Below are 26,691 nucleotides of genomic sequence, written 5' to 3' on the forward strand. Positions count from 1 at the left end.
AAAAAGTAGAATAAAGAAGAACACAATATATTTGTGCTGGATGATCTACCTCCACAGCTTTACGTGAGAAGAAAAAACATTTGACCAAATCATGGCTTTCAGCTGTTATTACAGAGGTAACAAGGAAGAATCTCAACTTGCAACTGGAGTTGAGTTGAATTTGCTTCAACCTGAAGGTCACAGAGGCTGACGATTTGCTGATCTCTGCTGGGAGAGGAGCTGCACTGGCACTTTCATTATAGATAGTTTGATGCTTTGACCAACCACATGCATCAACAGTGTCAGAGTGATGAGGCATTAGTAAGTCATTAGACACCCATGCTCATAGAACTGGAGAGAAAACTACAATTTTTACTATTTATTACTGTTATTTTTAGTATTTTGCCACAGAAAACAAGGAGCCTCACAGGCAAAGAGTGCCACCAAGGTGAGGTGAGGTGAGGCCAAACCCTGCTTGACTTCAACAAATTGAAGGCACTAAGTTATTATGTTTACCCATAAAAAAACATGGGTTATTATTTTGCAAACATCTTGGTTTGAACCCCTCATGCTCTATGTATGGGAGCATTGTCATCGTAGAAGAGACTACTCCCATCAGAATAGTGATGTTTGACCACAAGATAAAGGTGATCACTCAGGACAACTTTGTATTGATTTGTAGTGGATCCAAACCATACCAAAGAGGAGTACAAACTCCTCAGAGAGGAGTATGATTTATGTAGTCCTAAAGCTAATGATCCTTCTAATTATTTTTGGGTCTTGTTTGTTCCACTGGTGACTGCAGGGAATATGGAAGGTATCAGTAACTCAATGTTATACTTGAGTAGAGTGAATAAATGTTATTGGTTACTTTTTCATTTGATTTTAATGAAAAGCAACTACTTTGCAGACAGAACTGTAGCTCAATTGCTGTAATTTTAGACATATTATGATACTCTTGAAATATGATATTCTTGAACTTATGTCACACATCAGGAGTTTGCTTGGTGCCAGTTATGAAAATTATCCAGTCACTTTACTGTGTAAAATGATAAAAAGAACCAAACCAAACCTTTTGACAAACCCACCGAATCAACTGAAAATCTCGGGTGATACAGGTAAGTGACTGAGAGTTAGAAAAGTCAGAGAGGTCCTTGGTCCTTGGTGACGTGCTCTTCCCTGGGATCACTGAATATGATGCTGTAAGTTACTTACTTTGCTTCCTTTTTTCTCTCCTCCTGTAAGATCAGCAACTGCTGCATCCATGTACTGAGAGGGGGGTGGGGGGTAAGAAACATCTTGCTGCATATCTTGATGTGATGCTGTGTTTTGTCTCCAGTTGTGATGCATCGTTGATCTACTGGGTGTACCTCCAGACCATCCTCTGAGTGCTGGGTGGTACACACACAGCTATTTTGTTAAAAGATCGCCTGGGCACTGGAGACTGAAGGTACCACAAGTCCAAAAGTCATCTCATCCTTAACTTATCTTCTTGAACTAAAATGATAATTTCCATCATATTTCACAACCTAATCAGTTAATGTGACTTTGTCTCAGATACCTGAGGAGTTCTGGGGAAGTCAAACTCCTCCCAGAGACTACAGGGCCTACCATTTCAACATGGAAAACATAGGTGTTTGAGTAGATTGAGCTACAGCTGCTGTGACTGATTCTCTTTTTATGAATCACAAAGTTTACTTTACCTCTGTTGGATTTAGTTACCCCTGTCGAACCTAAATATGGTGGACGTTGATAAAAAAAAAAAAAGGAGCGCAGATGGATGCTGATAAGAGGATCACCAAGTCAAGTCCTTGCCCATCCATTCATCACATGGGGCACCCTCCAATATGGCTTTAAGTAAGTGTCTGTGTTGGGTGGAGATGGGAAATATTACAGATTATCAGACAATAGGCATACAGCAAGTCATTTATTATCTATAAGACTGAAGGGATTCACATTATCTGTTGTTTATTTATCCATCCATCCATCCATTATCTATACTGCTTATCTGTTAAGGATCGCAGGTTGCTGGAGCCTTGTTTATTTATTTGTAGGCAAAAAATGTATTTAAAACATCTCTAATTCATTTTTAACCTGTTAATTCAAATTAATGAAATTTCTAATGAAATCCTAACCAGGAAGAATGAACTGTTAAAAAAAAAAAAAAAGAATTTGTGGAGAATTTACTTAAAGATATCATTATATATCATATCATTTTTTGACCATCTGACATGGAATGATAGTAATTTTTCAGTTCAGTTGTGATTAGTTGAAACTAAAATTCAACAAATATGTGGTTCTGTCATAACATATATAATATATACATATACAGTATATACAGTAACATTTAACAAAAAGGAGCTAATGTTATGGATATCCTGACAGGAAGTTTGTAGTGTAACCTATAACTCTACTAAATAATGTAGTAAGCTATTGGTATGCTTCTCTTTCACCTTGGTAGCAACACTAGTGTAGTGTAGGTAATTAGGACAGTCACATAAATCTTGCTTATATATTCAAACTGTTTGTCATAGAAATTGAGAGAGTTCTAATTTGATTACAGATTTGTTTTACAAATTTGAATACTTGCATGCTACAGTTTTTTGGCCATGAATATAACAGAGTGATTCTTCTTTGGCAGCAGTGAAACTCTGCAGGCAAGCACCAGCCACACTACTGAACCAGGAACCAGTGAGACAATGGAACCAGGAACTATCCAAGAAGCAGACCCAGGACCCATTCAGGAAACAGAACCTGGACTGCAGCCTGTCATCAGAAGAGGAGAGAGAGGGGGAGTATGAAACTTGGTGAGACTGTAATGTAATGTAATGGAGAAGTTAGGCCATCAGAGCAGATTAGGGAGTGTGTGTACATCATGACACATCAGGCATGTGATATTAACTGTGTGTGTGCATCTATGTCTGTTTTTAGCCCACTGGATTGGGTAGTGGAGAATTCTGATAACAGTCCAGTGGAGAAGCGCAGGAGCGTCGCATCAACGTCGACGATGAGGAGTAAATCACTCTATGAAGGTTTTCTATCACAACTCCTTTCTTGATATATGTCTATGTATGCATGTGATATCACCATCAGTGTGTTAGGGCTCTGGGGGGAGCTGAGGGGAGGTGCTATCACAGGTGCATCCTCTTTTGACACACCTGTGAGAAAGATGTCGGCTGTCAGGAGTTGTGTTGGAAAAACTTTCATAGCTCTGGGCAGCACGGTGGCTTGGTGGTTAGCACTGTGGCCTCACAAGAGCCTCTGCTCTTCTCTGTGTGGAGTTTGCATGCTCTCCCGTGTCCCGTGTTTTCTCTGGGTACTCCTGTTTCCTCCCACAATCCCAAAACATACAGCTTAGGTTGATTGGAGACTCTAAATTGACAACAAATCTGATATCTATATCTAATACCCCTGTACTACTGTCCTCTACATACTACTGTCCCATCACTTACTATTCTCTACACACAACTACCTTGTTCCTCTCTCTTTCTCAACCCAACCGGTGGAGGCAGATGGCCGCCACCCTGAGTATGGTTCTACTCAAGGTTTCTGCCTCAACACACTGTCCACTGCACTCTACTTGTCTTCAATACACCTCAAAGTACAGGGGGTATTGGACTATACAAACTGGGTGAAGATAGGGAAAATATAATTGATGTATAATTTGGACAACATAATCATAATGATTTGGACAATAAATATTTTAAACACAAAAATTAATCTGTTTAATGATTTCTTTCAATTAAACAATCCACTGATACTTTTTTGATATAATGTTTGAGATGTATTTGTATTACTGTCTACGTGTCATGTGTAATGTCAGGATAAATGATTAAATGTAAATCGACTTCATGTCACCTGGTAGAAAAATACATTAATGTTATCACAGTAGTGTTAAAGGGATAATCTGTGACCCAAACTACATCTCAAGTTAGTTTACTCTTGTGATGCTGTAACATCCAGAATTTGTCTGAAATAGGCCTCTATCTATATCATGATCAGCTGAGGAACAGAAAATGTTGAGTTTTATCTCTAGAGTTGACACTGTTTTATTTTGTGTTTTTACTGATTTTAATTATCTGTTTGTTTTGGAGAGGAGGATACCTCTGTGGATAATTTAGGTCCCAGTAAAAACATTGTGAATGATCAAGACTGATACAAGACTAACCTAAATACAAGCTGAGGAACTAGAAACAACATGAGCTAACGTAAGTGGCAGCACAGCTAACAGCCCGCAGCTGTTCCCGCACAAACTATGAAAACTGAAGGAATATTAACATACATATGAAACGCAATGAGTTGTTTCACAATGAAAGAATGCAATAATCAGAATCAGAATAAACTACATTTTTAAAATGTGGTTCAAACAGGGTAGGTCATTCTGGCAGGCAGGTAATATCTATCAGAATAAACTGAAGAAAAAGTCAGCTACTTCTTTCACCCAGCTAAAGGACCTGGATGGCATTCACAGAGAACTGATACTGGCGCCTGTGTTTGACAACACTGAAGACGTGGAAGTTCTATGAGGAAATCATAGATGTCTGAGGGTATTCAGGGTATTGTGAGTGCCAAATGGACTATAATGAATAACTTAGGAAAATAAGTAGTAGCGTAGTTTTACTGTTGCTGTGATTTGCTGTGAATAAAGGGCAACAGAAATTTTCATCATTTTTTTCAGTGTCTGTGTTTTTTGCTTTGTTTACTTTCCAGTGAAACGCTCAATAATTCTCTTTGATTATTTCATGAAAAGCAAAGAGCTACGTCAGTAAATGTATATTAAGATAAGCCTTTTATTGACCCCCAATCCCTTGAGCAAATTTAGGTTTTCCCACAGCAGAAGAACAGAAATTGCACCAAGTAGAACCCCGCGGCTGCCGGTCCCCCGACAGGCGTGGGGTTCTTCTTGGTGCAGGTCGTATGACATGGTTCTGCAACTGCATGACCGCCAGACACAGAACGAATGAGTGCACCCCACCAGTTGCACATTTCCATCATGGATGAAGGCAGCCACCTGCACAGATAGAACTTTGTCCCTTGTCCTCAGACTGGACAGTTGCCTGCTTTGCTTTCTGACCAAATGTGAAATGGATCTGTGTCAAGCTACTGGGAGGAGCACATTGATGAATAACACATCATTTCCTCTTTCCAGTAGGTGGCGTTATGACAGTGGCTGAATATTGGCATGTAGATGTGTTCAGGCCTTCAGGCCATGACACTAATCAAATGTGTGAAGTCCGGGGCAGATTAGACAGTGAGGGAGTTACAACAACTTCCTGTTTCATGGCAAAGCATTGAAACTGCTGCCCTTTGCTGCTCCACAAAACATTCAACCAGTTACTGGATGTTTTCCACACCACATGCCCTGCTCCATATACTTGCCAATCATTGCAACATCCTCAATCTCACCATGACCGACAGCACGAGCTGTAATAGCACCATGCACAGAATGTGTAAAATGTTTTGTTCTCTCAGTGGCTACGTCTCACAGTCTGACCTAGTTCCTGTAGGCTCAGGGACAACTTTTCATTTGTGTCTTTAGCATGTTTCTAGAAATCTGTTTCTACTATGTTTCTCTACTCTCTCCTGGTTGCATTTTACAAAAACTACTGCTGCATCAGGAACTGGAGCCTCATTATGGTGAATATCCATGATCATAAGGAGATGCCTCCTCTTCCCATTTTGCCTCCGATACATACATACAGCAGCCATTCAGGCACAGCTGTGCTGATAATTACTGTTCCATACAACAACCGAATGAAGACATAAGAAAAGACTCCTCTTTTTTAGAAATGGCTGTGCAAAGGTGTGTTTTTTTTTATCAAATTAAACAGGATGCAGTCACTTGCATATTAATCAGAGGTTACCTGTCCTCTCCCAGCATCCTTCACTTTACTCATGCCTGCACATTTCTCTGTGAACACTTGTTGCATTATCCAGAGAGAGTCATTAACATAATGCAAAGGAAAACATGTGTGGAGGGCACTCGCTATCTACCTGCCTCTGGAAGATGCCTTTTCTGCTGCTGTTTGAAACAGCATACAGCATTTTTATTTACACATCTTGCATCCTCTGGGAGCTACAGTTTCCTCAGGTGAATTGGGAACTGTGAGTTACTCCTAGGTGTGGACATGAGTGTGAAACCTGTCTAGGAAGCTTTCCTTCCTTCCACCTAGTTCATGTTCAGATGGGATGACCCTGAACAGAATAAGTGTGTTAAAAAATGAATGGATGTACTGAAAATGCAGTGTAGATGTCAAGCAGATAGATGTCAGTCTGTCTGTCACTCCACTTGCCCATCTTTGGACTGTGGGAGAAAACATTCAGGAAACTCCACACAGAACAGACTGTCAGTGAAACCCTGAGTGCAGTCACACATTCTTTCAAACTAAAAAGCCACAACAGGCATTTGTTGCTATTTTGCCTCCACTTCAAACGTTAGATATATGTGTATGTTATATAAACAGAAAAAAAGTGTCTGATGAAACTTAAATGAATGGTGAAGACAGACCTTGCTGCACAGCACAAACATCAGCTCTGGACCAACTTAAACTTAAAACTTGGTATTTATTTAAACATTAAATACCAAATACCAAGCAAGAGCAAGCAACACATTTCATACATGCTTCATCAGGCTCGACTGGCCTGTCTGCCTCTGACCAGCTTCCATCTGAATTATACCTCTCTACAGACAACCTCTACCTTTTATATTAAATACAACTAAACCCTTAAAGTCTTCAAAGGAAATGTATTCTTTTTTAATAACACTTATGTGGCAAATTAGTTGCAGATTGACTTTTGTTGTTGTGCTTTCTTTGTTTCCTTCTGTTGTCAATTCAATTAACAGAAAGAACATAAAAAACTAAAGTAAAGATGGCAGCAGCTGTTAAGAAGAATCTGATTTTACTTTGAATAAAATGTATAAAATGTTATGACATGTACAGCCACACACAAAGCTCATCCATTTAATTCTCACACTGGTGTGACTCTGGCCAGCATCCAGCTTGATGTAAATTGTACTGTTGTCAGTGACTGTCTATAGGAGCAGATCTTTAAGCTATGAGCATGCAAAGAACGAGGTTGGGAAGGATCCATAGTTTCCATTAAGAGTAATTTCTTGTCTGATCATTTGCTGAGTAAACATGCAATCCTTCCAAGTGGCCCATTATGAACAAAGACAATGCCAAACTGTGTAAAATCAATTCATCAAAATAGGTGAAAGTAAAGCAAGTTAGTTGCTGGCAACAAAGATGCATAGTATGACTTTTATTATTAAAAATGCTTAGTAATATTTCTAGTAATACTGTTCAATTTTGTTTTAGTGGACAACTGTAAGATAAGCTGTTTGCAATAACAGAGGTACAAACAGGAAGCAGGTTTGTTACTGTAATTTGCAGTACATCACTTTCATCCATTTTTTAAATTCAAGATTCAAGATTCAAGAAACTTTATTTATCCTGAGGGAAATTGCTGTGCACCAGTTGCAATACAGAGGTGGAAAATGTTATCTAAAAAACTATGAAATGCAATACGTCACCACAATATTCACATGAACACATATATTCAGTTAGCTGACCTCAGAATGTATTAGATCCCACAAGTGCATTCATAGAGAAAAGGTCTAAAACCAAAACATAAAGTGTGAGAATAAATACGCTCCTCAGAACAACAACTTTAAAGTAAAAAATATATTTCTGGTTAAGTTTTGACTTTGTGTGTATACTGTTTATTTATAGCTGTCAGTCACTTTGACTTTGTAGTAGTGTAGGAAACTAAACTACAACTGAAGTAGTTGCTGAAACATGCAGAGAAGAAAACTGGTTTAAGTACTTAAAAAATATTATATTTAATACTATTATGAATCAAATTTTGTTTTCAGATGAAGGAAATGTGGTGCTCTCTGTGTACTGTACATATTCTCCTATTCAGTGACATATACACACTGAGTGAACTATGAAACCTGAAGCCTTGAGGCACAACATGCATGATCATTAAACTGGAGTCATTAATTCAAAGTAATTGTCAAAGTAAAAGAATGTATGCAGACACTGTATGTTTTCATACAGTGTTGTAATATGAATAAAGCTGATAAAACAAGACATGAACTGGTCTATAAATTGAAAATGATTTTAAGGACAAGTGTCTGATGTTTCAACCATGACAGCTGTATTTCTTTCTTATTTCTATTTGGTAAATTGTCTCAGGAGCTCCACTAAGAATCTCCTGTGACAGCTGACTTCTGCTTGGTACAGAACTGATGGAAAAACAACAACTGGGCTGTGTAGACCTGTTCTGCCTTCTGTTACATGTGTAGTGTACTGCCAATAACATAGCTCAGTTCATTATAAGTTTTTACTACTGCTCAGAAAACCTCAGCATGTGTTCTCTTCACTGCCAAGTCTTAAAAAAGGGGGGAACCTTCCAGTTCTTCCAGAGTGTGGTGGGAAATCAGTTCCTTATCTGGTGCTTCTGTCTATGGAAGCAACAACTTCTGTGTTTTCATTCTCCAGTTAATCAAGTGAGTCCTTTATTTTTGGAATCATTTATTTGATTTCTTTGCCCTGTTAGGATGGAGGACATGTTGAGACTCTCATGTACTCTCATGTATTTGATATGATCACAGTTAGTTTTTAACTGCAAATGTTATATTTGCTATTTCTAAGAACATCAGTAACATCCAGTGTGAATAAGCACAGATAATTAGAACAGTCTGACTTGTTCAGGGATGTGCTGGTGATGGAAGCAGCTGCCTTGAAAGTAATTACAGATGTGACTGACAAAGAGCAAAAAAATATACCGTAATTTACGGACTATTGAGCGCACTTGAATATAAGATCTGATGCAGCCCGCGCCTCTCTGTCTGCAGTCACTACTCTGTCTCCAGCATTGTCCCGCCCACAGCACCATCTGATTGGTTACACCCACAGCAACAGCCAATCAGCAGTGAAAATTGTGCATGCACAGTGCTCATACACACTGAACAACTCTGCTTTTTGCACCACAATCTGGTGCTGCTCAACTGGGACTACTAATTGATTTGAGACTCACATTTCTGTGCAAATTTTATTTAACTTTGTTTTATTTTATAAAACTTCAGAAAGCTATTTATTTCTTTATTTAAAATTTCAGTTAACTTTATAAGAGATGCTGCTGACCCCGGGAGCTCCCTGAAAAATAAAATAACAGTGAAAGATAAAATAACATTTCAGTTATATTGAAATTTTGGAAAACTTTATTTACTGTAGAAAACTTTAGGGAGCTATTTATTTGTTTAAGTTTTCATTTAACTTTATAAGACATGCTGCTGAGCCTGAGAGCTCCCTGCACTTTTTGTTAGAATTTTAAAACAAAGATGTCTATTGTCTAAGATAAAAAAAAACCTTTAACATGTTGCAAATCTGAAAAGCTGTTTAATAAACACATGCTTAAAGGCATTTAAACAAAGTGTTGGAGTTTGTATTATTCAAAATTTTGACGCCAGTATTTTCACTTTTACTGAATGAATATCAGCTCCAAATATCAGTTATCAGCCTCCTTGACTACTAATAATCAGTATTGGTATCGGCCCTGAAAAAACCATATCGGTCTATCACTACTCTATATGTACAACCTTTTATATAAGGATGACTTGAAGAGCAACCATTCATACAGCCAAGTGATGCTTGTGGCTATCAGCACAAACAAGAGTAATCTATTACTACAGGAATTATCCTATCCAAAACAGCCATGTTCTTGTCAAATGATAGTAATCCATGAGCATGACAGCGGTACACAGCAGATGTGGAACTGTGTATGTTGAGCTCAAGCTCATACGACCCTCATCCCCACCCTCATCCCTATGACAAACAATCACACAAATTATCATTATAATAAATAATCATGCAGTTTCAAGTCTTATTATTTTGATGTTAATGCTTTTTGCTTCCAATCACAGTAGTTTTGTGCATGTGTGTGTGTGTGCGTGCAGGTATGCACACACATGCTCATGTCAGGCCCAGAGAACAGTGTGAGAGTTATGACTCAGAAAGAGTTATGAAACAAACTCTTAAAACATATTTTCCTTCTCACAACAGAGCTGAATTATAAAGCTGTGGTTGGTTTCTACCATTAATGTCATAGCTGATTGGTTGCCAGCTATTTGGTCTAATGGCTGCATGACATGGTTTATACCCCTTAATTATAGTTAGATTATTGCCTGCCTCGGCTGTTCTGCAGAAAGCCAGGGGTGCGGACGAGCGCTGTCAGCTCTTTCTGCCCCGAGCCTCTGAATCGCAGCTTCATTGGTTGTTAAGTGTAACATATGGAATGCCTCTCCCCATCCATGCACTTCTCCCAGTAGAATAATCAAGCTATTCTCAGAAGCTCAAGACTGTGTCTGCCCATCACTGTAAATTGCGCAAGCTGTTCATTGTCGCTGATAAAAATAGGCAGGACTATCAGTGGCTCGCTACAACACACAGCAGCACGGCTGCTTATGAGAGTGTGACACAGAGTCAAACAATAATTTGATGGTCTGTTAAACAGTTATGTATTAAAGTTCCTTCTTGCATAATATCATGTTCATGTACCAGATCCTTCTGATTACAAGCACAGCACAACATCCCTGTGTATTAGTAAATAAAGCGGCTGTACGTGTTTAACCATTCGAGAAGTTCCAAGGAGACAATAAAAGGCAGACGAACTGGCTGTATTTCTATTTCATAGACATTGTATTGTAGCTGAACCTTGGCAGAGACAAGGGGGAAAACAAGATGTGACACTCCCTATGCACAGCACTCCTGCAAAATGCCAGCAGAGGCCTTGTATGTATTCAAGGTTGATTCTTCTCCTTGGGGACCATTAGTTACAACCTTTCAGAAGTACTGATTGGAAAGAGAGGCACTCTGCATATCAACAGGAAGTAGCATCCCCAGAGGTTAGCAGTCTGGTCACAAAGGTGTAAAGAGGAGCTGACTAAGGGAGGTGGCACCAAATGAATGAGAGGAAAGAGGAAGACACAGGGAGCCAAAGAGGGAAAGGGAGGGGGTGGAGGCAGCCACAGAGGAGTGGTAATTAAGATGCATTTACTAAAACAAGTCAAATAGGGGAGGAGGGGGGTTGCTGTGAAGGATGAGAACGACAGGAATAAGAAGGAATCAGTTAATCAAGGCTTTAAACAGAGGAGGATAAACCACATGTATCAAATTACCAGCACTGTGAATCTAAATGTATTCTCATTGCTCTTACCAACGACTACATTGTCTGAATTTATTAAAAATAAACTAACATCTACAGCAACCACTTACATCTGACTGCAAGAAAGAAGGTGCCATGTACTGATGTATTAAAACACTACTTAATGTTACATGTATTGTGTTAAATCACAATATACTGACATATCACTGTGACATAGATTTTAGATTACACAGTCCAACCCTTCATCAAACTGAGCAGAGAATGCAGGTCTATGCAGAGGAGAAAGGTAGTGAACCAGGCTGTGGCCACTCAACCATCAGTAATGCTGATGTCATGTCCAGTGTGTCACGTACATACCCACTGAAAAATTAAAAATACTAAATATACTTCAAAAATCCATTTTGATATCTGTATTCCACAGTGTTGACATGGTTAAAAGGTTTGTGGTATTTGCAGCCTCTCTGCATTCACACATCTTCTCCCCGTGATGTATACATTATTTTAATGAAGTGACTCTGCAACAGTAGCTGTTTGATCCCTGTGCTTCCTGAGTACAACAACACACCAGACACAACTCTGTGCCATGTTTTTTCTAGTTCAAATAACACACCATTAGCTTGTCATAAGATATGTTTGACTGAGGTTTTCTATGGCATTGAAATGAGAAAGAGCAAAGAGCTGCGACACAGCCTTTAGTTCAGCAGTCAAAAAAATAAAAAACTATTGAGATGTAACCTAATGAAGACATCCACAGCCAGAGACAGACACTGCTGCACTGTCACAGGAAAAAGGGTGAAATATCACCTCAGCTGGAGAAAAGTGAATCAAACAACACACACAGCAAACCTAAAGAAGAGAGAGTTTGGAGTGTATTGGCTCATCTATCAACAGCATCTCCCTCTTCAAGGCAGAGCAGGCAGGAAAACCATCAGTCACATTTTTAAACAATAGTCTCTCCATCTTTGTCATACAGTGCTGGCACAATGACTTTACTTCAAATGTCTGGAGAGAAATCTGCGGTGAGTGGAGGAATTTGGGGTCAGTCTTAGAAAATAGCTGGACAGGCTGTCTTGGAGGTTTTACTTCAAGAAGCTGGTCCCTCGATCCCCCTGCTGTGTGATGTTAAATTCTGAGAACTGAGGTAACTGTAAGAGCCGGCACAAAGAGAGCGTCAACATATTGATGGTGTGGTGGCTCGCTAGAAGGCATTGATTCGAAGAGTGTGAAGACTTCTATGTGAAAAGAGCTTTCTATAAAAGCGCCATGAGTCATCAGGGTTATCTCTGCTTTCTGTCTGTGCAAACACTTGTGTCCGTCTGTGGCAGAGGGGAGGGTTCACAGAGGTACACACAGTGCAGCCAACTCCTTTATGGTGGATATAAAGAATACTGAGATATTCCCACATATAGCCACCAACTTCATTTCTATTGACACAGAAAATATGTGGTAATAGTACAGTGCCTCCCTCAGAGGTATAGACTTCCACTGCCTTTTCCATATCCCTGTAAACAGTGGTGGAAAACAGTACTGCATCCAGCAATAGCTCTTACATAGTCCCTATAAAACTTGTCTAGCTACATCCATTATGCAAGCACTGCATATTTTCCAAAACAGTCAATACTTGATTTGCTGGCACATAAATCACAATAGAGTCATAAACCAAGCAAAACAATGTCAAACTTGGGAGGAGAAAACAACAAGTTCGCGACCAGGGGAAAGACTAATCTTAAGGCTTTAGTACCCGATGTGATTATAAAGCAGATCCTCCATCTGAGTGGAACACAGTGTTACCCAAACTTCTGCAACAACTTCTGCAACAACTGGTTCCACTCTTTGGTATTTAATCTCAATATTTACTGAGTGTATTACTGTGGAAGGAACAAGGAGGTTAAGAATAAACTTTCACACCATTACGCTAATTCTCCAATGCTCAACAGCAGTTGCTTTAATTTAAGGGATAATAAGTTAAAAAGGTTGAGATCCACTGCCATACGGTTTTATCCCTTTTCCACCAACATGGAACAGGTTCCATTCCAGTTCACACACCTAATTTTGAACTATTATGAGCATTTCAACCAAAAATAAACTAGTTCAGAACCCAAAAAGTTGGTTCCCAGGTGGAATTAAGACATATCAGGTTCACCTTCACCTGAAGTATGAACCATGACAACATCAGTGGGTGTGTCATATTCTACAGGTTGCAAAGTGAGGGTGGAGAAAGCAACAACAGAAAAGTGAGAAATCATTGTACAGTGATCTGCTGATGAGATCCAATGTTGACGATTTGGTTATCTCCTGAGTCTTAGGAAGAGCTAGAAAGTACCACGAGAGAGAGTGAGCTGTATGATGAACTAGTCAAAGAGTTGGTCAGGGCTGGATTCACCTAAACACCAGAACAGGTTGGGTAGGTTGACTGCATCATATCGTCTTTTTATACCACTTGCTATAGATTGTGTATAGATAATTACAGTGTATGGCAATCTATCTAAATCTATCTAAATCTATCTTAATCTATCTAAATCTGGCTGGTGATATACATGCCTGCAGACTGTGTTTGCATCTTAAATATCTTACAATACTTGTTCTGTCTTTGCATATGCAAAGTTTATTTTTTAATCATTCCTGGAGATTACAGTCAACAGTCTACAGTCACATTTTTTGTGATTTAATAATGCTGTAAGAGATGTCCAACATCAGTGAGAACCTGGTAACAGTGTTGCTTCTGAGAAGGGAGAAATCACCGAAGAACAGGAGCAATCAAAGACAAGAGGGAGTAGGTCTAATGAGAAGAGCCTCTTTCTGTTTTTACAGGGTCAGTTTATAACCATTAGATACACCTGACCTGCTACTGAATATTCAGAAAGTATATTGTTCCCATACAAAGTCAACCTAACCCTAATACAAAATGATTTCTGTATTATTTTCTTTTAAACCAATGCTGTTATTTTACTCAGGAGAAAGGAAGAGACGAGACGCAAAGGATGTCTTTGAGTATCTAAAGATGGTCGATGAAAGGGCTGAGGAGAGAGGAGAGGATGCTGCAACGCATGCAGCAGTGTACCACATCTCTGCTGAGGCTGGTTGAGAGGATGGTCACTGCCAAACAGGGAGCCAGCATCCCAATCAGTAATTACTTTTATTTGCACTGTTACTTTAAGAAAAGAAAAAAAAAGCTGTCTGACATTTGGAGTCAGTTTGTGTCTTTTTAGTCAAGTTTCTTAACATGCTGTTCATCTTTATACTTGTATAGACTTTATGCTTACTTACTTTCCAATGACTTATGTTAAGATACAGGTGTGTTAAAATATTTGTTAAAAATATTCTTTACCACAGTTTTTATTTTCATTTTTTACATGTAAAACAGACATTGCAAACAGAACTTTGCACTGCGTAGAGTGAAATCAGTCTCATCTGTGCTACATCAAAAAACTATGCACAACATCTAAATATATACAAAATGCAGTGGATGCATATGCAGTAAAAAGAGATGCAGAGAAGAGAGAAGCAAAAAGATACAGTACAAGACAAATACATAAATGATTTAAAAGAAAATACAGTATGTACAGTAAAGGTCTGCTCAGTCCATCAGTCAGAGTTGAAATACTCTACCACTGCAGCTCACACATCAGCTCCCTCCTGCTGTTCACATGCATCGCTGGAACGTCTGCAAAATACTGATTCCCATGATCTTCACAAATATGGGCCAGAACCATCATCTTTGTAAGATCCATTTGGCAGTCTTTTTTTTTTTTTATAAGAGACACCTCCATCTACCTTTTAGCCTCTCGTGGTCATCTCCATCATCGCTCCCATCCTGCTTGAGCTAACATTGTACCTCTGTTGAATGCAGGGGTCAGTCTGCCTGTATCAGCAAAAGGCTTCATCAGCCAAGTTTGCAATCAGTATGCAGGGTCGCCAAATAAATAGTGTCCTACGTCATGGCCACAGATACTGACAGTGTGTTGACTAAAGAACTGTCCACTGCTCACCACTTCCCACAAATGTGAGTGGGAGTGTTTCAGCACTTGTGCATCATGAATACTCCTGGGAAAACCAACAGAAAGATCCCAGAAGAGACCCTCCATCAAAAACAGCCTGATGGAAAAGAATCTTTTTCTCCTGTGATAGTCACATGGGTTCAGTTCTGGTGCTATTATGGAAACGTGGCTGCCGTCTATTGCTCCAACACATTGAGGTTCCATCCATCTGTTGTAAAGCATCAGGGGTCGTTGTGTTCAGGAGGCAGTACTATTCATGATGGCTGCCTGTTTATTTACTGGTGTACACAAACTATTCATCTTGCATGTAATTCTACGTCTTCTCATCATTAATAGTTGTTTTTTGTAATAACAGAACAAAAGCTTGGAGGTAATCCATGTGATCCACCATCTTTCTACTACTGTCTACTTCCATTTTGTATGACGCATCCTTGATTAAAATGGTTCCACTCAGTGGTGACATGATGTCAGGTATAAAATAATGCAAGTTAAGGGGCTACCTTACAGTTGTATTACTGATATTACGTAGAACAACTTAGTACTCTGCTAATTGTGCCTTGTAAAGACAACTTACAATGCACCTTGATGTGTAGGAAGGACGATCTGAACAGACCACAGCAGAACATGCAGCAGTAATGTCAGACGTCACCGGACGGAGAGAGCCCAATAAGTCAGCAGACAAAGCTACAGTCAAATAAATGGTGAATGTGAGTGCTGTAATATATTTACTGTGTAGAGTATGGGTAGTACACGCAGAATGGCTAGACGTTTTTCTACATAAAAATCATTTAATATATCTTATATTTGTCAATCCATGTGATCACAAGACGACTAATCCTTACTATCCACTGCTGAAGGTTTGTGGGTGAAACCTTGAAGCAGCTAAGGTCGTAAATCCTCCACAGGCACCAAGTTGAAAAGACACCCACTGCTCTCCCTCAGCCCCACTGGACAATGCGAGGGGGGCAGCTGACAGCCCAGAATTAATTGACATGCCTCCGAGAGGTTGTTCTCTAATAACATATTGATCCACCAGGCCTGATATGCAAAGCATCTGCCAGCGAGTGTCGCTGGCGAGGTGAGACAAATGCCCTCAGAATGCCTTCGACCAGGCTGTGTTGATTAGGAGGTATTAGAGCTCATGATCACATAGAACCAGCGTGTCAGGTATTCCACACTGAACCGTGTCAGAACCTGTCCTCATTAGCAGATAGCATAAGTACAAGTACTAAAAGCTGTGACAGATTCTCATTAAACTTTCATAAATTACAAGATTTTAATGACAAGTTCAAGATTCCAGCTTTTTGTTTTTGACACTGAGCGTCAGAGTCTCAACAGGATAATAGCATTTTCACTTTACTGCAAAAAAGAACATCTTCAAGTTTGGTCAAGGTTTTAATGTGAAGACACAGACGTCTCATCGGATTAAATCACAAGGTAAAAAATACTTCACTATTCTGTGTAAAAATAAATGTAGAAAAGTACTGTGCTACAGGAGCATGATAGGTTTTATGTATGAAGGATGTGTTTTAGCCAGAAAAATGAAATTTTCTGAAATCTTCAACTCAACAGTAAGGGCAGCAAAAATTACTAGTGGCTCAGGTAGAAAATGCACAGAATTGTTCTTTAAAGGGGGCTATTCAACAAGACACTGGTGCTGCAGATAAAAAAAATGTAATCTATTTCACTTTAAAATCTCAGCTTCATAATCATGTTGATAGTTCACAGACTTGTATTAGAGTGGATGGAGCCTCTGTTGTTCTCAGTTGTTTATTAAGCCTGCTATTGCTTCAGTATGTAACCTCATTATCAGTATGAGTAAGTTCCAGACTACCAGCCTTCAGACTGTATTTAGTGCTGAGTTACATTACAACCAGACAGGAGCAAGAATATGTAACTTGGCACATTATCAACAGCAGCCACCAGATGGTGTTTTCCACTATATGTGAAGATGACGTGTATCATAACATTAGTGGATCGTATTTGCAAGCTGGGTAGCTCACTAATTGCCTCCCCTGCTGCTAGTCACTCAATCAGTTTAAAGCTAGCATCTCTTTAGCACATAACTGCTGTGGGCTCTGATGTTTTTGGTCAGTCAGATTAGCCGAATGCCAACTTGACATTAGTGGACAGTGTGATTGCTGGTTTGTACTGAGATGATTTTGTGTTTATTGCCTGAGCAATTGACGGGTTTTGTTTCTTGTACATGAGCTGTTAGCTTCTAGGGGTACGCTGCTTCCACGACTCAGAGCCCAACAGAATTTCATGCACCAGCTTCCTGTAATCACCACTTTTGGTTGCAGAAGTAGCTGTTGCTGCTGCGTGTTGCTTTAAAATAAGTATAAATAATTGTTCCAAAAGATCTGATATAAACTACATTTGTTGGGTTTTCTTGCACTTGTTGCCTTGTTTGTGCTGTAGCCTAATGTTCCTTAGAAAGGAATTTCTTGTTCCCTGGTCAAAGAAGCTGAGGTACTGTAAGTGGTCCATGAAAAGAGTATTGACAGAGCAAGGTCCCCCATAAAGGTCAAACAAGACACTCTACTTTAAATGAGGCCAAGGTTGCTAAGGGTGAGGAGTCAGTTAGACAGAGAGATTGTTTTGATGCTCAGCTTCACCCTCTCTCAGGATGGATAGATGTTTGTGTTTGAGCAAACTCAAACCAGAGCCATGCACAAATAAACCAGCACTGGACAATAAACAAGGTGATTTATCATGCACAGCATTACATGTATGAAAATGAAGTTGAATAAATTAATTTGGTTTGCATGTTGTTAACTGGTAACGACACTGGCTGCATCTAGAGAGCAGTTTAAAGGGTGCTTTTACATGCTTCAGTCCCTTGGAGCAGAAAGAACAGGTGCTTCACAGACTTGGACAGTCATGCGGAGAAAGGAGCAAACAGTTAGAAAAAATAACAGTCTCTAAAGAAGATTCTGGGTGCTCAAAATGTTACACTACATTAGCCTACATTTGGTGTCCAAAAACCTACATGAGTGTCCTGCTTTCTGAGGCAGCTGTTTTCTCTGCTTGGAGAGGCTGAAGCATGTTGTCTGCAGCTGTCTGAGAATCATTAGGAGCTGAGAAAGAGAGAAATTAGAATTATCATTCCATTTTTTTCTCCTGAGTATTCCAATAAATAAAACAACAGTATTGTAGACATCAATATGTCATCATTTGCTTAGGACTTTCACGTGAGGTCACCTGAGTCCCAGCCCTCATGTAGCTCTGCAATATAACTAACATGAGAAAAAGTGCAGGGCTAAACTGACAGAAACAGAAATACTGTTGAGAAAATTTTGTGAGCTTTGGAAATTTGAAATTACCTTTCATGAATTCCTTTCAAAGCTAATCACTTTGGTTACATAAATTTAGGATGTTCAAAATCCATAAAAAAAATCAAATGCAAATTGGTTCCAATAATTCAGATGAATTGTGCATCCATCTGTATAAAAGAACATATTTACTAGTGGAGCCTCAACACTGACAACACCACTCAATTTCTGAGGTCTGAGAGAAAAGACCCTCATAAAGCACTAACTAATCATCCAGGACACGGTTTAACACTGTAACATCAATGGTTTGTAGAGAAATTGTAAATTTACACAGACCCAGCTACAGCTCTGCTGCTTATTAGCAAGTACAGTACATGTAGTGTTGGTTCAGATACAAAAATAGTTTCACTGTTGGCAAAGAAAACAAAATTTCCACAACGTATCTACACATCATTCATTTCAAACATGTCTCTTGGCATTTGGTGAAGGAAAACTACTCAGTCTTATTTAATGCAGTTCACAAAGCACACTTGGAAGCCATGACTCTTACAGCAAATCAATGCAAAGTTTTACAAAGAAGAAAATGATAAAACAATTCATTTACACAAGTATTTATAAAAACTGAACGGATAATAAAATCCAAGGTACCAAGCAGCATGAATTAAAGAAAGACGGCTGAAACTGGGAAATGGAACTTTCTCACAGAAGATCTCTGCGTTCCCCAAGGAACGTTCGGAAGGAAAATAATGATTACAAATCACATGTAAATTATTTGCTTGTAACTTTAGTGTTTAGTGCTTTTATATGGCCAAGTCTGTTATGTTGCGAGGACGGACTGCCCAGCATTAAATAAATAAATTTAAAAAATCATCAGTCGGTAATTTCAAAGATTTATCCATCTTCTTACAAAGTTGGTTGGAAGCGATTTGTCTATCAAGCTTTTGCTAACTACACCAAATTACCCATAATTCAAATGGTCATGTTTCCAGTTCTTGGCTTGTATGGCTATGATGACAAGAAAGAGCAAGCAGCCAATCTGCTGCTCCTGGCTGGGATACAAAGCCCACTAATTAAAAGTCTGTCCAGTCTGTAGTCCTCCCTCTGCAGACAACTCTTATTGGATAGGAGAGCTCACAGCCCTCTGTTTTGCATTTTGATGTCTTCATCATTGTAATTGCTGGTTAAGTCTCCCTGCATTATTGATGAGCCCATACGGTAAAAACAAACCAAACAATATGCATGCTAAACAAATGCCCTCCAGTGCACAATGTTCACACAGGCCTTCACTGTCTAATCATTTCCACTCACAGTGTCTCAGAGTTATGCACACAAGCAGTTGCCTTTGGGTGTTTCATAGTTTCTGACTGGAAAAATGCCCGTAGGATGGTACAGGGAGGCAATTATACACTGTGTCTACAACTGCGTGTTTCTGCTCCCTTTTGTGGCATATCCAAAATGGCACATGCTGTACATAATGCCTTTCTCTATGACGTAGAATACAGTGCATCTGTGTACTCAACAATCTCTTGTGGTGAATCTTAAAGCCCAACTTTGTTTACTGCCCGAAATAAGTGAGTCACTCTGGAGTGAAGTGTAAATTCTGCTAGAACATCGTGACTGGTGGATCAAGAAGCAGCAAAGTGTCTCCAAAAGCAGAAGTTTTTGTGGGATAATTCACTTACTCTCTCTCATTACTGGCAGCCACCCAGTGGATGTTAAAACTGAATGTCTAGCCAGAAAGTGAGCACACTAATAGCATTAACTGGTTTACCACAGGTGTGTGATTGAAATTAGAAAATCATGATGAGCAGCGGAACTGCAGTTAGTTAGCAAGAAATCGCTGGTGAAGGAAAACACATTCTGCTTCATATGACAAGAGAACATCGATATCAAGAGTGTCTTAATGTTGGGATGGTGGTTTCTGACTGCAGCTCTGTCTCCTCTAAAAGTCTAATGTACCCAACAGTCACCCTGCCACTGAGCAGGGCAGCAGGTGGGTCACACAGCCTTAATGAGATGTTAAAGTTATTCCATTAGTCTGGGTTTCAGTAGAGTTTTAGTATCTGTGATGGTCTGAATGCTGTTTCAGAGACCCTCTGACCCTGACAAGACTAATATTCTGGGGGGCACACTTGGCACATACACAAACACTGATGTGGACCACAGCTACTGCATAGCTGACACTCTATTTGTGTGAGTGTTGCAATGGATTTGAGGCCCCCGGTGTAAGTTACTTGTCATGCAGCATGTTGGGCTATGTCTGCCAAGTCAAATTTTATTAGTCATAAAAAAATGACAGCACAGCTCCGCAGACTGCATGAGAAACTCTTATTTATGCTGAACAGTGGATTAGAGCTGATTGATAATTGTTTATGCCCTTGGCAGTGGTGAATATGTGTATTTCAGGAAAATTCACCAAAGCCAGGACTACAAAGAGAAGGAGGGGTGCTAGCCAGTGTGCAGAAGTGGGTGGTTAGTTTAGAGATGCATATGACACAGTCTGTTTGGTAAACACACTGAACCACTTGCTCCCATTCTCTGTTCTGCAGAGACATCAAGCATGGACTGAAGTGTGATAACACTGACACACACGCCTCAGTTATATGAAGCATAACAACATGACATCTGCTTATAACAAAGCATACATCAGTTTTTATTTCCCTTTCTTTTGATTAAAGGGTCTTTCAGAGAAATTCTGGATACTCTGTCAAATAATTTCTCAGTTGCAATTTTTTATGTCTTTAAAGCAAAGCAACACATTAAAAAAAACACAATGTTTGATTATATTTACTTCTTTTTTTAATTAACATAATGGCCTCATTTGAGAGTTGTGACAGGTTTGTGAGCAGATAAGGCTGTTCACAGTTTACTACTCATTTACTGAGGACAAAAAAAGGCTTATTAGAAAAACTGACATCAAAGAGTGTTTTTGGATGTGTAACAAAGCAACAACTTAGCTGTAAAAAGTGATTTCATATTTGCATCCCTTTATCATTTGTGTTCATATAAAGTTATTCTTATGTTATTCTTGTGTTTTCTGTAGAGGTTCACAGCTTACAAAGGTTAAAAGCTTTACAGTGAAGCTATGCATAGTCATGTACATTATATATCATTTGATGTACTCACTCTTAGTTAGTATCAGTGATAAATAATTTTATTTTCATCCACAAGATCTACTGGTACATAAATAAGGGAACGACCAACAGTGCAGAGTGTATCCTCTGAGCTCTGACCAAGGATAAAGCATCTGTTCACTGTGTTTATCAAGTATGTTCCTGTTCCTGCACATCTACAGTACAGACTGTATCCTGATGCATATTTTATAAATAACAGACAAGGTTTTATCCTGGACATATCACCAGTCTACGACAGGGCTGACACATAGACACTCGCTCACATTCACACCTAGGAGCAATTTAGAGTCACCACTTAACCTGCAGGTCTTTGGATTGTTGGAGGAAGCCGGAGCCCGGCTGGAGGGTGTGAACCCAGAACCTTCCTGCTGTGACTCAACAGTGCAAACCACTGCACCTCTGTGCTGCCATTTAATAGAACCAGCACTGATAAATTATACTGGACATTGGGAAGAAAACTGGGAAATGGAAAGAAAGTAATCAAAGTGATTTTTACTGAACTTTTTATTGCACTCGTCCATTTAATGATATTGATATTGCCTCATCAGTCCATTTCCATGTCTTTCTGTGGTTGCACAGATTATTATTCTAAGTGTCTGACAACATTATGGATAGGATTCATACAGAGATAGACCTTTTTATTAAATAGTAAGATGTTTTTTTTGTTTAACTAGAAACATCAAAACCATTGGATTACACAGCAGAAGTTGTTCACAGTGGCTGGGTACAGATTTTTCAGTATGACAGGGATGCTTCTTGTCTTTTTAATTTTTATGTATTTATGTCTAGAAAAGTGCAAAAAAAAAAGTGTTTTGCTGTTTGCACACAAAGAGACACATTGTGTCTGTTGCCGAGTGTTTTCCTGTTTCTGTTGTTCAGTGTGCTGTGGATCATTCATTATAATTCAGTTTGCATAATAGCATATCCACATCACCCAAACTGATTTATTTATCTTCTCTCTGCTGTTTCAGAGAACAGATTAAATGGTGAGGCAGTGGATGTAGAACACATCCAGGAAGGAACCGAAAGGGTCAAAGTCAAGTTTCAAACTTTGAAACTACATTTACATATGATAATAAATTTGTCTTCATTTTCTGTTTCAAAGTAAGAGAAGAAATACAATGTATGAAACTGTAATTAAATACAGATGTAACATGTGAGCCTCTACTCCAGTGATGCTGTGGCAGCTCTGTCTGTCTGCACCATGTTGGACACAGACTAATGTCAGTTATTGAAAAATGACAACTTCCAGTGGTGAAGTAACCGTATCTGCTCTTCTATCAATAGCTTGGTCTCAGACCAACCTCAAAGGTCATGAGTTGACTCCAAACGTCTCAGCCCCAGCAGGCCTTAGTCCTAGCTTTAGACTAGGCCACCAGGAAACCGTACACTGAGCCCAACCACTGATCAATGCCTTTTCAGTGTGCCCCCACCCAGCACACAAACCACATGTGGGCGTCCAACTGCCTGCCCCCAATCCATATCTCTCTGCTTCTGTATTTACAGCAAATGAAACATTCAGACGGAAAGACGGCTGATATCGATTGGCTTGTGGGTACACTATTTTGAGTGACATTTCATAAATGGAGCCGCCTCGTGAAATAGTAATGAGCCGATGGCGATTAGCATTCAAGTTTAATATGGCATGATTGATTAGATATTCAGATTTCATTTGGCCAAGGTTAAATATTGAAGACAAGCATATGAAATCCCACAAACAATACACAAACTATTGGAGGTTTTGCCTTTTATGCCGTTAACTGGTCAATGAAAACCATGCCATAAACAGCCTCCCTGCTGATGGATCATTGTAAAAAGAAATGTAGTAATGAACTGAGGTCAGTTTTCTTTGCGAGCTGCGGTGTCTCTAGTTGATACTTGAGGTGGGAAACAAAAACAACCTTGCTGTGTGGTGGAGTTAGTTTTCCCCACCTGTTTTTTTAGTCAGTACATAAAGAAATACCTGGACATGAACACATTTGTAGAGTCAGGGCAGAAGTACTTCTTAGCTTTCTAAGGATTGATGTGCATTGTTTGTATCATATCTGTGTTCATCGATGCCTTGCCTTGGGTACACATGTTGCTTTAAAAAACCAAGGACACAGTGTAGGTAGTACACACTTAGTATTCCAGGCCTGCATGCAGAGAGAGATTGCACCTGTACAAGCTGTTAGGTGATGTCTGTGTCACTTGGATGACCACTATCTGTAGCCAAGCATTTCCTTGAGGTATGGAATTGGTCGTCTCAGGAAAATCTGATTAGTCACCGCTGACAATGCAGAGACAAGGAAATTACTTTCTTGTGCATATCATTAAAGAAAAATCAATATGACGAATGTGGTGGGGGCCCAGCTATTTATTGTGGCTGAACTAAGGGTAAGGCAGACTCTCTTTGCATTGGCCTCTTGTTATTGCATTTAATTTGTTCTCAAGACAAAAAAACACCAAATAGTTCAGAGAGGGCTGGAGGTTCATCCTGCTTTTTCCTCTCCCTCACCATATGACTGTAAACGCCACCAACCTATTCCAACCTGTGACTTAATTACCTCAAAATAAAGTGGCTCATGAGGAAATACAAGTGCTACTTCAAGGTGAGACCTCCTCATACGCGTCTCTTTAATGCTCTCATTATCTGCTGGATTTAAATTCAAGGCTCGCACCACAGCGTTGTAGGAGGAAACTGAGCTAAACACCCACCTTTGCTTTTGTGGTGCTTCAAGAAATTCAGAGGGTCAAGTAACTGAGTAACCTTTTCTTTTGCAAATGAAATGTTTATGTGGGTGAGGGCACATGAAGACGAGGTAAGTCAAAGAAGTATAATCCCATCAAGAGTCAGAGAGGTGTTTCTAATTTGATAGAGAGAGCTCTTTAAAGTAACTGTGCTGAAATACTGCAGCACAATAAAACAATAGAGGATTTCCGGCTTTAAAAGGTGAATTTGAGCTACTAAACTCCAGATCTTCACTCACTACAGTGAGCTCTTCTAACATTAAAATAAGGAAAAACAGAAAATGATCTACACTATCTGTACCTGTCGTTAGGTTTGCTGGAGCTTCAAAGCTATACAGAGAATTACCAGAACTGGGCTGGGGGAATGAGACAACAATCTGACTTCAATGTTATACTCCAATATCAGCCATGATAGAAAACTGTGATTTGCAGTGATTTTCCAGTTTTCTTTGGCGTATCTGTTAATTGACGTTTTGGGGAACATTCTCTCAAATCTGGAAGTTACTCCAGATACAAATCTTGCTAACATAGCTGAACTTGTAAACAGGTCAGGTGGTTATGTGTCACCGTCCCAGTGTCAGTGCTGGTAATGACTGCATCATTTGACACAAAAAAAACTATCACTACAAATAAATGTCCTTGTCCTGAAATAATAATTGATATTGATGCATGATAATTTCACAAAAAACATTTGTCTAGTTGCCATGGCAATAGGCGACGCTTTAAAGCATTTGGATCAGCAGTCGTGGCAACAATGTCAGAAGGTTAGAAGAAATGAAAAACAGAATAAATGAAGAGAAATGGAATTATGAACAATATGAATAATACAGTTCTTTTTTATATCTTAGATGTGCAGCACTTTTTCACATCATTAATGTGAGAGAACAAATGCCTCAGTGATGTGTGTGAGCACACATTCAAGCTTGACTTCAAGCCACAACATTTTCTCCTACAGGACAGTGGGACATTAGGCCCTGTTTTGCCTCTTTACGTCCAGTGCAGTCCTGGTGTCAGGCTTACATGACTGAGAGGATACAACAATCTAATTTCAGCAACAGTAAGACAACAGTGTGACAACAGACCAGTGGCACCAGGGAGATATTAAAACTCTGATTCAGACTTAAACAACACAGAATCTGTGCGATGGCAACATTAAAACTTCACTTATTGGGAGAAGAGGATCTTAAAATAGAGCTGGACAGCAGGATCCAATTTCCTGAAATTATACTCCATGTACTGCTGCAACATTTCAGCCTGCATTTCCTTCACATCCAAGCTGTGTGTTCAGTATTAACCAGTGTCCCACTACACAGAGGATGGTCTTGAAATAGAGCTGGTGAATAGGATTTAGTTTCCTGAAATCCACATTCTAAAATGCTTCATATGCTCTCCCACAACATCATCTGACTGTTCCTCTTTTCCTGTCTGAGGTGGATTCAGGCTGGCTCCATCCCTGGGCTCAGCATCACTATAGACAAATAAACAGTTTGATGCATGCGGTGTGTGTGAAACAAAAACTCTGATCTCCTCAGTCAGTAGCTTCCTCGGCCTGCTGCGGCTCAGTCGTCTCAAACATGCTGCTCTTGATTCCCTCTGCAACCAGTGTGCTGCAGGCACCAGGCCTCACAGCCTCACCACCCTGCTGAACCGCTGCTGCTACCAACTCTTTTAACAGTTTTGACTTTAAATACGTTGCTTTCAATACTGAAATCATCAATTAATTAATGAAATGTATTACCATGTGTTGTGTTGTGCTTTTATTTTATGAACTGTGGGAATTCAAACTGTAAATAAACAACAGCTGTAAGCTTGATATTATCTGTTTATGCTATTCTATGGAGAAGGTTGTCTATATGAAACACAGGCAGAGGTGCTGTATGTCATCTTGTAAGATTAAGATGATATCATAGACAAGGCAGGAAACTGTCAGAAAGACAACTTACTATAACAGAGAGCTTGTTATTAGAAAAGGGAAAGAGTTCATCCTAAAGATTAATTGGTTTGAGAGAAAGGCACCATGTTCCTGAGTTCAAGGTTTGACATTTAGTGGCAACAGGGGAGTGAACTTCATTATAAAGATTTATGAAAATGATTCAGGTAGAAAATTCCATTCACCTTCCTATTATTAATTCCATCTTAAAAAGCAAACCGAATTAAGTGGTGCATTATTCTCTCTAATTATGATGTCCATATAAGCCCTTTTAAAGCAGCGACTGAAGCTGAATAAAAGAGATGCAGAACATAAAGCTGACCAAATGGAAAATGAATCAGCTTTGTACTGGTTTCTCTTTGTTGTTCGAGTAATATCATACAATTGAAGAAAGAAGCTCAGACCATAGAGTTGTGTTTCTCAGCACAGTCTTGTTTGTTTCTGTAAAGCCAGCGATGGCCATTAGTACACAG

General features: G+C 39.4%; 1 protein-coding gene across 3 annotated transcripts in view; it reads right to left on the minus strand.

Annotated features, from left to right (window-relative positions):
• The window catches only part of rnpc3 (RNA-binding region (RNP1, RRM) containing 3), a 142,964-nt gene that overhangs the window by 60,542 nt on the left and 55,731 nt on the right, over window positions 1–26,691 (minus strand). The window contains exon 18 of one of the 3 annotated variants that reach the window (XR_001963438.2): window positions 2,588–2,745. The exons of the other annotated variants lie outside the window; for them this stretch is intronic. The gene's annotated coding sequence lies outside the window, so the exon portion shown is untranslated. Of the gene's footprint in view, window positions 1–2,587; window positions 2,746–26,691 lie in introns of those variants that run through there. 3 annotated transcript variants of the gene reach the window in all.

This window comes from Lates calcarifer, linkage group LG24 (assembly GCF_001640805.2).
Source record: "Lates calcarifer isolate ASB-BC8 linkage group LG24, TLL_Latcal_v3, whole genome shotgun sequence".
NCBI classification, from domain to species: Eukaryota; Metazoa; Chordata; class Actinopteri; family Centropomidae; genus Lates; species Lates calcarifer.